Below are 13,222 nucleotides of genomic sequence, written 5' to 3'. Positions count from 1 at the left end.
TTCTACACTGCGCGGATCGATCAATCAATTAGTTCGATTTCTGACAAGGAAAGAGTAAAACACATGAGGAAAAATCGCATCCACGTCGGAAGCTCAGTATATAATCAGTAGCAGCACGGGAACTCTGAGGCCTCGTTTGGTTCCAAACTTTTTTCAAAAGTCTCTATCACATCAAAAGAAATCTTACTATTTTATAATATTAAATAAAATCTGTTTATAAATGTTTTTTGACAGCTGAGTGTTTTTTTCGCGAGACGAATCTAATGAGACTATTTAATTCATAATTTGCTACAGTGATGCTACATTACCATTCGCTAACCATAGATTAAGATACATCATTAGATTCATCTCGCGGTTTAGCCCCAGGATTCTGCAGTTAGTTTTATAATTAACCTTTATTTAATATTTCTAAATACTAAAAAATCCCTGTGACTTTTTTTAAGTCCCTCTTCCAAAACACCCCCTGACTTGTTGCCCACAGCACCAACTGGCCAGGCAAATGATGAACAAGTCATGGCAAATACGGTACAATATCCATGAGGTTATTGGAACAGCAATAGGCGCAATGACTTCCCATAGAAAGTAACCTTAAACAAGGATTATCATCTCGATAAGGAATTGTCAAACATGTGATGCTTTACACACAAGGAACTTGGCAAATGTGCACATCAGCATCTAAGGGGAATGAATATTATTATGTCATCAAATTGTTCCATTCAATATTGCCTCGGCCCATCACTGTCAACAACCAGAGTTCCTATACTGCAAAGATTGTCTGACATATCAATCAAACATAGGCCCCGTGCTTATCCGAGATTGCTGGATGTGCTTATCCAATCAAACATAGGCCTTTACTCCTGAGAACCCCAGAGTAGGGTTGACAGATGTGAGATTTTGCTGCTAAACAGCTGCCAAAACAAAGAAAAGAAGTTGTTAAACGCACTGTAATGCAACTTATTTGTTTGATCGAACAAAGAAGTTCAACCATGTTAAGTCTGGGTAAATCAACAGTACATCAATAAAATTAAGATCTACAGCCAAATGCCACTGATATTTTATACATACTCTATATTTCATCTTCATAGAATTGCACAAAAGGAAAAACAAATGATAGGTCAGCACTCTAACCTTGAGCGATTGTGACTGAAGTATCAAACATAGCCTCAACTATTTGCTCCAAATAAATGTAGAAATCACTGTATTAGAAGGACCAGAAGAAACTGCCAAAGCTCTGTACCTGATGCTCAGAAACTAACTGCTAAGATTTATAGTATCCTTTAGCACCTTGCAAATGCTAGCTTTTAATTCAGATGTAACCTGGAGTTCCTTCGGGAAAGCATCCAGTACAAACAAAGTAATAATTCTCATTGTATCAGACAGAATCACTTTATTATGCCTAGGGACTTCCTGGTTAGCAAACTTGCACAAACTTCTCAGTTTACAAGAGCTGCATATCTGAAAGGGGACAAGATCATAAAAGTTAGAGTTGATCGTGTATTCAGAGCACTTCCTTTTCTATCTGAGTACTATATGCTAAGATCTAAGCAACTGACTATGTTGACTTACTTTATCTTCCTGGATGTTGAAGAAAGCTCGTAATCGTTTTTATGCAAAAACCGTTCTTCGTTCCACAGTTGGGCACCCAAACAAGGCAACCTTCTTCAAGTCGCTACCTGAAAGCCATCTGCCAGGAATTGGCAGAATGATCAACGGCAGATATATTTAGTAACAGGGAAGATTTCTGCCAATCCACATTATCTTCCTATCTTTTCATTTAAACTAATAGAAAATATTAAGGTTATACACAATAAAATAACTATACATGTTAACTATAAAACCCTGGACAGCAACATTGCAGACTTCCAACACTTCAAGAATCAAATTTACCAACAATGGTTTTGCCCCCAAAGAATCATAGATCATAACTTCGCAGGATCCAAAATTCCAAAGGATAAAAAAAATTCAATCGGCAGTTTGCAAATAATAATGATGCATGCAACTAGCTTGCTTAAATATCTCACACAACACAAATGTATTAAAACTTCAAACAGATAGGTGTAACTAAAAAATGTGATTAATTTATGAACCAGAAACAGAAATATTCTCCTCCAGTGTACAAATTACAATGGATTTACTTTCAAGCATGTAGGAAGCAGTCCCGAACTATATACAAGTATATTTTCCTTTTGATTCGGTTGTCTCATGACATTTCCTAAGTCTAATTACTGGCAATCTATATAAGTACAACCCACTAAGAGTAGTCATTAATAGCTATTTCTCTCACATGTGGTGAAGCCACGTCATCATTTTATTTACACCAATGGATCTGAATGAAAGCTCATATCCTGACCTTCCACAACCCACTAAGAGTTCTAACCTTTTTACTTGGTTTTATTATTGCCATATGAATAATTTTTATGAAGGAACTAGCAACAAAACGTCAAAAAAATAATGCAAGTGCTAACATCCCTCATTCACTTTTATCACACCCATGTCTAACATCCTATTATACTACAATAATGCAGATCACCATGGCGGAGAATAAATAACCAATTCAAAATATCTACATTCATCCAATGAAACATAGGTACTAAAACCATTAAACAAAATATATTCTTTCCAATTATCATTTCACACAACTACGTTACTCACACTTAATTTTTTTAAAAAAAATTGCAGAAACTTCACTTATCCAAGAGAGTCAATGCAAAGTCCAATCTCTAGCTTCACAAAATGATGCAGACATTTCCATTTCCTCCCATAATAAAATTAAAGTGTCCTTATCATAACTATTATGGTTCCTCTTTTTCAGCAACTAGAACTTCTTATATGTACATCGACTTATGTAAGCATTTCTTATATACAACCATGCCATATATCTCCAATGCTAAAATTGGTTGCAACTTCATAACTCCATCTTTTCAGCACACTCAACTTCAACATTTCTGCCTTGAAATCCCGCAGCAACGCCCGGGGTATTCAACTAGTATGCTCACAGTGAGACCTCCCAAGCTACAAGTCGCCACTTCCAAATAATCCACTTCAGATATTGTAAAACAAAACCATGCCATTTGATATGACAACTTACAAGTTACATTGCTGTATGAATGAGAAAAAAAAACAGAGAGCAAAAACCCATCACACCCCCATCGGCAATGCATAACCAACAAGGCATCAAACTAGCAAAGTCGACATTTACATTCAGTGCCAGTGATTAAAAACCTACAGGTGTAAAATCTAAACACTATTAATCGTCGCTCAACAGTGCATTGTGCAAATCAACATCATCGACAAAACTAACTGCCCATTTCGAAAAACTCTCCCTGGTTCCATACAACAAATTTAACTTTTCGTGCAGTGCGCAGTCAACAAATTCGGCTAAACTAACAAACAGAATCGCGCTAGGGTGCCACCGAACATTAAAGGGCTGCAGCAGCATGAGAGGTGGCACTCACTTTGCGACCACCTGGTTGTCGAGCCCGAACCGCTCGGCGGCGGCCTTGACGGTGTCGGGGAGTACGGCATGCGGCGCCGACGAGAAGTCGGGCCCCGGCAGGTACTGACCCTCGTGGAGTCGCCGGAGCAGCACCCCGGCCTCTTCCTCCCACGGCACCCTCAGCTTGGGCCTGGGCCTCCGCCACAGCGGCTCGTCGCCGGAGGCCGGCGGCGGAGATGGATGTTTCCGATCGCCGAAAAGTGAGGAGATATTTGTTGGCGGTGAACGACGCTTCGGGTTGCGGAAGATCGAGGAGAGCTTCGGCGCGGCGGCTGCTGTGGTGGTGGAGGAGAGGCGGCGAGCGGCGGCGAGCGCCATGGGTTTAGGGTTCTCGGGAGCCTGGGGGCCAGAGGAAGGAAGGGGAATCTGCGAGCTGCGGCTGCATCCGCGACCGTCCGATCGGGGGATTCGCGGTGTAGATTGGACGGGGCACGAATGATTGTGTTCTAACATTCCTCTCTCTTTTTTCGAACACTAGCGGAGATGCTGTGTCGTATTTAAAGAACAATTGTATTTAAAAATATTATATATTTGCATACAATAGAGACCAAATATGTCTTTGATGTAAGTCTTTATAAAATTAAAGGGAATTCCAAATTAAAGTAAGGTAAGGTAAAGAATAAAATATATAATTGGCAAAGTACCCATCAGTTTGCATCCTATGATGAAATTGCTCAGCAGTTGGCCTCTACGACACGTCAAGGTCAGGCCACTTGCAAACTTTGAACTTTACGCCAGTATTTAATGCCACATCAATATGTTTCTGTAGGCCGTGCAACTGTAATTGTTGAAAAAATCAGAGACGTGTACATGACTTTGATGTCCTAACTTTGATGCACCATAAATTTATACTCAAGGCAAGAGTTAGATCGTCACGACACGTTAATCCCAGCGAGTTGAGAATTTGTATTCTAGCAAACATGGAATTCCATTAGCATCTAACAATACCGACTGGGGTGTATCCGTCAATGCTGGCATCAATAACTTTCATGATTTATGTATCACACAGTATTTAGCATATAACTTTCACAAATTATCTAGCAACATGTAACGAACCTACATATTACTTCTCTGAATTCTTTCGATGATAGTTTTCTCTTTTCTTTGCATTAAGTTCTGCCTTCTTATCTGGCGGCATATTCGCATAACGATCTCTAGCTTTTTGACACCTAACATTTCTTAGATCATCATCAAAGAAATAGACGTCACTATAGATGGCCAAATGGGCTGGGTTCAGTGGGCTGCACGAGACACGACACGAAAAAATCCGACCCTAACTCAGCCCAACCCACCAACAATAGGATCAGTGCCAAACCAATCCGACGGATAGTATCGTGTCTGGGCCGAGACCTCGACCCATAGTGCTGATCCGGACACGACACGACTAATAGGCCTGACCCGATCAGGCACAACTAACTTTATTCCTAGCACAATTTGGCCCATTAATAACCCATACTTTCCCACCCAACCATAGATTCCTAATCCCATCCTTCACTCCAACCCAGCCGCCACTCTCTCTCTCTCGTCATGCCTCTTCCCCGCACGGCCCCGCCCCTTCACTTCCCCAGCGATGGAGGAGCCGTGAGCCGCGAGCAGGGGATGGCCAGCTAGCGGTGGCGGCCGGCGGCCGCGGGCAGTGGACGTCGGGACGGCCGAGGAGAAGCCCTCGGCGTGCGCGGGGCCGTAGGCAGCGGCCGGCCGGCGAGGGCGGGGCTGCGGGCGCGAGGCGGGCGCCGCCAACCGGAGCGCACGCGGCGGCGCTGATGGCCGGGATGCGCGGCGGAGGACGGAGGCCGGCGACTAGGGTGGGCGACGACAGCAGGCGCGAGCGGCGGCGGTGATGGCTAGGACGTGCGGCGGAGGGCGGAGGCCCAACGGCTGGCGGCGCACCCGTACGGGGGCGGCCAGCGCGTGTGCAGGCTGGAGCGCCGGCGAAGCAATGGCGCGCGCGTGGGGGGCGGTCGGCGAGCGGCGGTGGCGCCAGCAGGGTCAATGGGCTCGATGGGCTCGCTGGGCTAGCGTGTTCATGGGTTAGTCGGGTCGGCACGGCACGATCAAACCTCCATCGTGTCGTGTCTGGGTCGGAGCACAGGCACGCAGTGCCGGCACTGCACGGCACGACTAAGCCATCGTGCCTAGTCGTGCCGTGCCTAATCGTGGTGTGTCATGTAGGGTTAGGGTCGGGTCGTGTCGGCCCATTTGGCCATCTATAGCACACACATACATCTAAGAATTAGTTTTCCATATTTTGTAATTGAATCAACTAATAATGTTGTGGCACTCACCGTCTTCAAGAACTCTTGTCCTTTTTTTAGAATCAAAATTTTGATTCTGTGCGCTGGTTATGTCCCCAAGTGGAACACGCTTGTCGTTGTAGTCGCGGTGTGCCATCGACGTAGACTGTGATCGTCGTCGTGGTTGCACCGTCCAGCGTGATCGCGGCGATTTGTCACGCGTCGACGTACACCTTGGTCGTGCGGCGTCCGGTGTGGTCGGCGCGATTAGCTGCGGCGTCAACGTAGAGCGTGGTCATCCGGTGTCCGGCCTTGTCGTGGCGTCGACGTAGACTCGTGCTGTCCGGCGTGGTCACGGCAATTGGACGTGAGGCCATCGGTACGTGATCAGAACGTGCAAAAGGAAATTCATCAGTACGGTTTATACCTTCCAAACAAAGTCGTCGGAGCAGCCGCCGTCGGGATCGTGTGCCGGCCGTCGGGTGCGGCGAAAGTGCGCGGTGAGCGTCACACACGGCGATGATCAGGGGAAAGGAGGGCCAACCACCGCGCGAGCCGTCGGAGCAGCGGTCGTCGGGAGTGAGGGCATTCAAGAGCCGTGGCCGTCGGAGCAGCCGCCGTCGGGACCGAGTGCCAGCTGTCGGGCGCGGCGAGCCGTCGGGTACACGGGGCGAGCGAGCGTGCGCCCGTCGGGATCGAGTGGCGGCCGTCGGGCGCGGCGAAAGTACCCGACCAGCGAGCGCGTGCGGCGAGCGGGCACGGCGAGCGAGCGGCGAGCGGCGCGGCGAGCGAGCGGCCGTGGCGATGATTCAGGGGAAAGGAGGGCCAGCCACCGCGCTTGGTGCTCACCTTCCAAACTTATCAACGTGATTTGTTGCTCACCTTCCAAACAGCACTGCTCACCTTCCAAATTGCTGCATCATTGCTCGCCTTCCAAAAAACAAAACGCGCGGATCAAGCAGGGGCGCGACCAATGAGGGGGGCGGGTACAGGGAGGGTGGGTATAGAATGGCGGGGTGAGAAAAACTTTTCAGTTTTGGTGGAATCATTCTCCATCACTTAGTTTTTTCAGTCTCCCAGCTGCTATCAAACATTTTAGCCTTACATGTGGGCCAACATGAACACCCCGTTCGGCTGGTGGGGTGGGGGCTGCTCGCAGCAGCAGCCAGCAGCAGTGACCAGCGTGCAGCAACCTAGCAGCCGCACCTCCCCCTCCTAGCAGCCGAGCAGCCGAACGGCAGCAGCAGCCCGCAGCAGCCGGAAGCAGCCCCCACCCCACCAGCCGAACGGGGTGGAAGTGTTTTGTAAGGGGATGGGTAGACTAATTGTTGGTGACTATTGTATTAGAATGTTTCAACTTTTATAGTATAGAACTTTTATAGTATAGAATAGATAGAGATAGATTGAGGATTTGTCTAAAATTTCGAAGGACCCGAATTTCACGCCACATCGCTCATACACAGCAAAATGGCACAAGGAAAAGATTCAGCGTGGAAATAAGACTGCAATTTCTACTGAACATTGCATGGAATTTGTGCAAGCCACACCCATATCCATAAGCTACCTAATCCTCAGCGAAAGAAAACGTGATTCAACTAGTTACTGATCCATGTTTCAAAGAAAAAAAATGTAGGGCAAAGGTTTCCGTCAGCTTCGCCGTGTCAAATTAAAAAAATACGATTTACACCTTCGAACTATCACAAAATACCGATTTTTAACCTTTAGCTACAAAACCAGATAAATGATTTCAAACATGATTTTGTATTTTTTTAAAAAAAAATTAAAAATCTAATTAGATCTAAAAAATCAAAACTACTTCATTTTAAATCAAAAAAATATGAAATTGAAACCAATTTTTTTTTCTAAAAATGTAATTTATCTATTACTGGTCTATTTGAATCTTAGGCCCTATTTAGTTTTTAAAAAAATTTATACAGTACTCGTCACATCAAATCTTCGGACACATGCATGGAGCATTAAATGCAGTTGAAAAAATAACTAATTACACAGTCCAACTGATTAACACGAGATGAATCTTTTAAGCTTAATTAGTCTATAATTAGATATTATTTGTTAAGTAATAACGAAATGTGCTATAGTAACAAAATCCAATCTTTTTTACGAACTAAACACACTCTTAGTTATTAAAAAATGATAAGCATAACTACACGTAACCAAATATGATCTGAATAGCTTACCAATATCATGCCAATTTATTGGTTACATTTTTTTTTCACTACCCAGTTCGAGTCAAAACGAACAAGGCAACGTATGCTATGTAAACCATCTTCGTATGCAAACTATGGAAACTCCAATCTGAACCACCGGATAAGATCCAAGGAGCATGAGGAGGGGTCATTTTACAATTAACCACCCGCCCTTGGATTAGATAATCACACTTTTGCAAATTTCCCCCTCCCACTCCCCCTGCACCCTCTTGGATCTTGATCCGGTGGTTCAGATTGGAGTTTCCATAGTTTGCATACGAAGGTGGTTTGCATAGCATACGTTGCCAACGAACAAACACTATGCATCTAAGAACAAAAGATCTCTCTTGAACCCTCTCATCTGCTACAGTTGTGAAAGGCGAAAGGGAGGGTGACTGTCCTCGCCGGCAGAACCTCTCTTCCGGCTCTGAAGACCCCTGGGGCGTCGCGAGGTGGTGGAGTCTGTTGGCCTCCTGCTGGCTGGGGGTGCGGCTCGTAGTTTAGATCCTAATGTATCTAGGTTTGGTTTCTCGCCGCCGGCGCCAGCGTCGTGGAATAATGAGCCCTTCTAGACTCTTCCTTGCCCTGTCGGCGCTCCGCTCCGGCACCAGCGGCAAGTCCATGGAGGTGGGAACCCTCGCACAGTAGTTTGCTCGCGGCGGCTTGTCGCCTTGGAGGAGCGCGGTCGCCGGTCTTTTCCTTCAAGGATGCAAAGGAAGCTGTGGGATTTGCAAAAGCGAGGAGGAGAGTCTCGACTCTCCCGTGGTGGCAGTCGTCGGCTGCGGCGAGAGCGGATCCAAGTTCAAGGGAGCTTGGGGTGTGTCTCCGGCCAATAGGCGTCAAGCGATAGCTCCTCCTCGATCTCCGGTTGAGGGTCTTGTGTGGCTCTTTCCAAAACTTTAGGGCAATGGAGTTCTCTTTAGCCTGCGATGTGGCGGTGATCGGTTCTCATGTTCCTCGCAGGCAGTCGGCGGGGTTCCTTGCCGGCAGTCGGCGGGGATTCTAGACGGGCCGTCAAACAAGAGGTCTGGAGGCTTGTTCAAATTTTCATTTTTCTTGAGGCCCTTTGTCTTGACATGGTGGAATAAATGTATTTTGTATCCTTCTACGGTGTACTAGTATCTGTGTGTGTAATGGTCTCTGTACCATATCTTTTAATTTAATACAGGTACGTTTGATAAAAAAATTGACATGTTATATTTTTAGAAAATGTTTTATGCACATTTCAATTTTTTACTAAAAATGACTTACTTACAAATTTTTAGTTTGAATTTAAATATGTTAATTATCAAAGAATGGAAAATTACCTTCGGAACCATCTAAGAGGCCAAATTTGTCCGGTTTCAACAGTTGGACGTCCTATCCAGTTTTGAAGTTGATGGTTGAAAATTAAACTTTTGTGATAGTTCAAAGGTGTAAAATGGACTTTTTCTTAAAAAATGCATTGTACCCCAGTTAATAGGCCTCGCAATAGACGCACCAACATTAAGGGTTACTGGCCCGAAGGTGTCAATGTGCTTGCAGGCACTTGTGTGGGAGAAGTTCGTGTAAGAGAGACATGAGTCCGTCTAAGAGAGACAGAGGCGTGAGCAATTTAAGTACTCGTGAACACCTGGGAGGGAGAGGGATGCATTGTAACAACACTGAATATAGCAATACAAAAATATTTTGGACACAAACCTGGTAAAAAAATATCGAGTTAGGGTATTATAACCATTGGATATTCTATTTCCTTAAAATTTATAAACAGGAAAATAATTTATTTTTAGAAATGGGGGCATGTGGCCCCACAGTAGGTCCGCCGATGAATATTACTACTTTGGAGTTTGTATGTTGTAGACACACTATGGAAGGGGATGCATTAAAATTTAGAGAACAAACTTTACTTGAAACTGTAGTTAAAGTCGCATCAACAAGTCATAAGCTGTGTCTTTGTGGGGTCGTTTTAACCGTAACCACGTGCTTGAACATCGAACCTTAAGAATAGTTTCAGCACCGAGAGAAATTAAGACCGCGAATTGCCAATATGATTGATGAGATCATGGGTTATATATCTCAGTCTGATCCCGATGCCTATTTGAACAACATTAGAACAGGTTTGCTGCTAAAGATTCGGACCGCGCACCAGCCTATTTAACTGCAAGTCTATGCCGCGATTAGACCGTCTCGGTTTACCATATGCATCTTTTGAGGCCGACCGAAGCGCAGGAGCGAAGGGAGTACGGATCTGAACTTGAGCAGGTGATTGACGACCCTCTCTCGCACCCTGGCAGCCTCTCCTATGCATCTCGAATGCTCTCTGTTTGGATGGCAGGGTCGGTTGCAGCAAACATGCAATGCAAAAGATGATCTTGCACTGGCGTTGAGCATGCATTGCATCCAGGGCACTGCAACTGCAGGAACACAACAAACGGACTCCTCGAGTGCAGGGCCGTACCGGCAAATTCGAGGGCCCTGTGTGAAACAATGGACTGGGCCCTAGTGGACTAGTGTAGGATCGCGAATACCAAACGATAGCAGTCGGCAAGCGCGATGTGCTGTGTGAAAGCACAAATGTTAGAAGTCACACGTGTGACTGGCAGTTAAATCATCACAAAAGGTCCAATAACTATTTTTTGTTCCGGAATAATTTCTTTTATTGCTGGAACAATTGTTATTGTTTGAGCAACAAAAAAATTTCCAAAAAAAAGTTTGTTCTAGCAACGAAGCATTGAGGGGCCTGGTTTATTAGGCTGATTTTAGGTTCAAAACATGGAATTCTGGAGATGTTGTGGTGCTGTGATAGGTCCACTCGAGATCACACACGTGACCCCGAGTAGCACCCATGTAAAAGGAAGAGACAAGTAATACGCCTACAACGATTTATCTTTTAAGAGCAATTTGGGTCATATTTTGCTACAAATTGGATTAACAATCAACTAAATTAAAGTCTTTACATGACTATATCTAATATATATCTAATATTTTGGGGGCCCTGTGCGGTCGCACGGCCCGCAAATGTCTAGATACGGGCCTGCTCGAGTGAGAAGATACTCGTTCCTACAAGGTTTTGCCCTGAAAGAAACAGGAAGCAGCTCCCTTTTTTTGCCCCTTCGGATCCACCGGCGCCTGGTGCTCAAGGATCGGACACATTAGCTGATGCTCCCTACGCCTTGTTTCGGTTGAATATGTAAACATTAGCAACGAATCAGGATAAGTTAAGCAGTAGTGTACCGTTCTGGGTTTAGATGGTCATAATAAGCCAAGCTATGTTGCTGCTAGATTCCATGAGTTTGCCGTATACACGCTACTGCTAGTGCTGGTTCCATAGCAGTTCCGTACCACTACATGCCAAGCAGGTTCAACGCTTCACCCACTCGCTGTCGAACGTTACCCCTGAACACTGCAAGCATAGTACAGCTGAACATGCTCGATCCGCAATACCTGCACGATCTGGTAATCCTGATGCAGGCGGATAGTAGGTCAATGCATAGCAAGCGCCTTGTAGTCCTAGCAAACCCAGCAGAATCAGGCGGTTTGCCTCCCTAGTTAATCAATTCTTTGCTGCTGTACCTTGGTTCAATTTCAGGGGGGAGAGAGCAGACCACGGCAGCAATTCAAGGCACGGACAAATGATGACTGGTCGTCAGAGCATTCAGGGTTTCGGCTTCTCCGAAGGCAGCAGGGGCACCTGGAATTGAGAATCCCAATCAGCAACCTTGCACTGGATCAGCTGCTGACCCAATCAATCAATTCTTCTAATTGCTGGATCCGCAGGCGAGAGATGTCGGAGGAGTTGGTTTCAGACGGCACCAGGCGCAGCTTGCACTGAGGCGTTGTTTATTTTTACTCATAAACCTCGTAAACGCAAAAAAAAATATCACATCGAATGTTTTGACACATGCGTGGAGTACTAAATGAAGTATATTTACAAAACTTTTTGCATGGATGGGCTGTAAATCACGAGACGAATCTAATAAGCCTACTGAATTCATGATTTGCAACAGTAATCATTCAATAATTATGGATTAATTATAAAATTAATTAGCATCATTAGATTCGCCTCGCGATTTAAAACCCATCTGTGTAAAAAGTTTTATAAATAGATACTTCAAATTAATAAGATTTTATCGTAAAAATTTTTGGCGTTCGAACTAAACACGGCCTGAAGCTCTCCATCATGCGATTCGTGCGCGTCGCGTCCACCATGGACGGGGACACGGGGCGCAACGACGAGGAGGACGACGACGGAATTGAACTGGACCGGAGGGAGGCCCGTGGGCTGCCGTTGGCGTTCGCGCCACGAGCCCACGACGGCCGGCGGCGGCATGATGATCAGGAAAGCAGAGGATGCTCCAAAACCAAAAGCTAGCTGCTGAATCCTGAAGGAGACGTCGTCGGACGTTGTGGGCTCGCTCGTTCTTAGCCAATCAGCGGCGAAGGCTGCTACGGTGGTCAAGTAACATTCCCCGTGAGACGGACAGCGCCCTGCATGCTCCGGCTGCTGCCATGGCAGGTTCACCCTTCCGGAGCTAGAAAAAGGGAAAAGATCACGATCACATATGTTCAATCCGATCGCTACTGCCCGGAACATTCCGAAAGGAAACTTTTGGTCTGCCCAGGGCACCGTCGGCAGAACAGCAGCAGCCGTGACCAATCTGATCTGTTGCCAACATTCGTTCTAGAGATCATCGGAGATAAGGAACCTTCTTTATCAATGAAATAGGCACACTAGTTAGAGATAAGGAACACTTACTTGCCACTAGATCGATCGATCCCTCTGCGTCATGCATTAGGCTTGCTCCAACGTTCCCTGGGAACCGCCCCCACCCCCCCCCCCCCCCCAAAAGCTCCCCCTATACACGGGGGAGTTGAAGTTCCCCTCATATATAGGATGAGTTTCAATTCCCCTTATATTCTAATCACATCGTTTCTTCACGATATTAATCTCATTTGAGCCCCGTAACATGATGATAATGTGTATTATGACAGTACAAATACTATATTATTTTTTTAAAATTCAAAAACGATAAATAAATAGTTAGTTAATGAGTGATAGTATATAGAGGGAATAGATATGGGGGAATGGTTGGAGAGAAGGAGTTATAGGGGAGGAATCTTTTGGAGGGAGGTAGTAAAATATAGTAAATAGTACGTTTGAGGGGAGTTGGAGAGGAGGAATGTTTGGAGATAGCCTTGCGAGAGACAGACAGATCGCTTTGCTTCCAAGAGTGTACACGAGTCAGCAAGCAAGCCACGTTCGGCCTGTCTCGTGTACGTTGCGGTGTGCAAACAGCTCGGCAGGC

General features: G+C 45.6%; 1 pseudogene; it reads right to left on the bottom strand.

Moving 5' to 3' along the window:
* Nucleotides 1–545: 545 nt before the first annotated feature.
* LOC120705657 lies at nt 546–3,960 on the bottom strand (annotated as a pseudogene).
* Between the last annotated feature and the right edge of the window lie 9,262 nt (nt 3,961–13,222).

The sequence above is a fragment of the Panicum virgatum genome, chromosome 5K (genome assembly GCF_016808335.1).
Source record: "Panicum virgatum strain AP13 chromosome 5K, P.virgatum_v5, whole genome shotgun sequence".
NCBI lineage: Eukaryota > Viridiplantae > Streptophyta > Magnoliopsida > Poales > Poaceae > Panicum > Panicum virgatum.
This window is presented reverse-complemented; position numbering and strand designations above follow the sequence as displayed.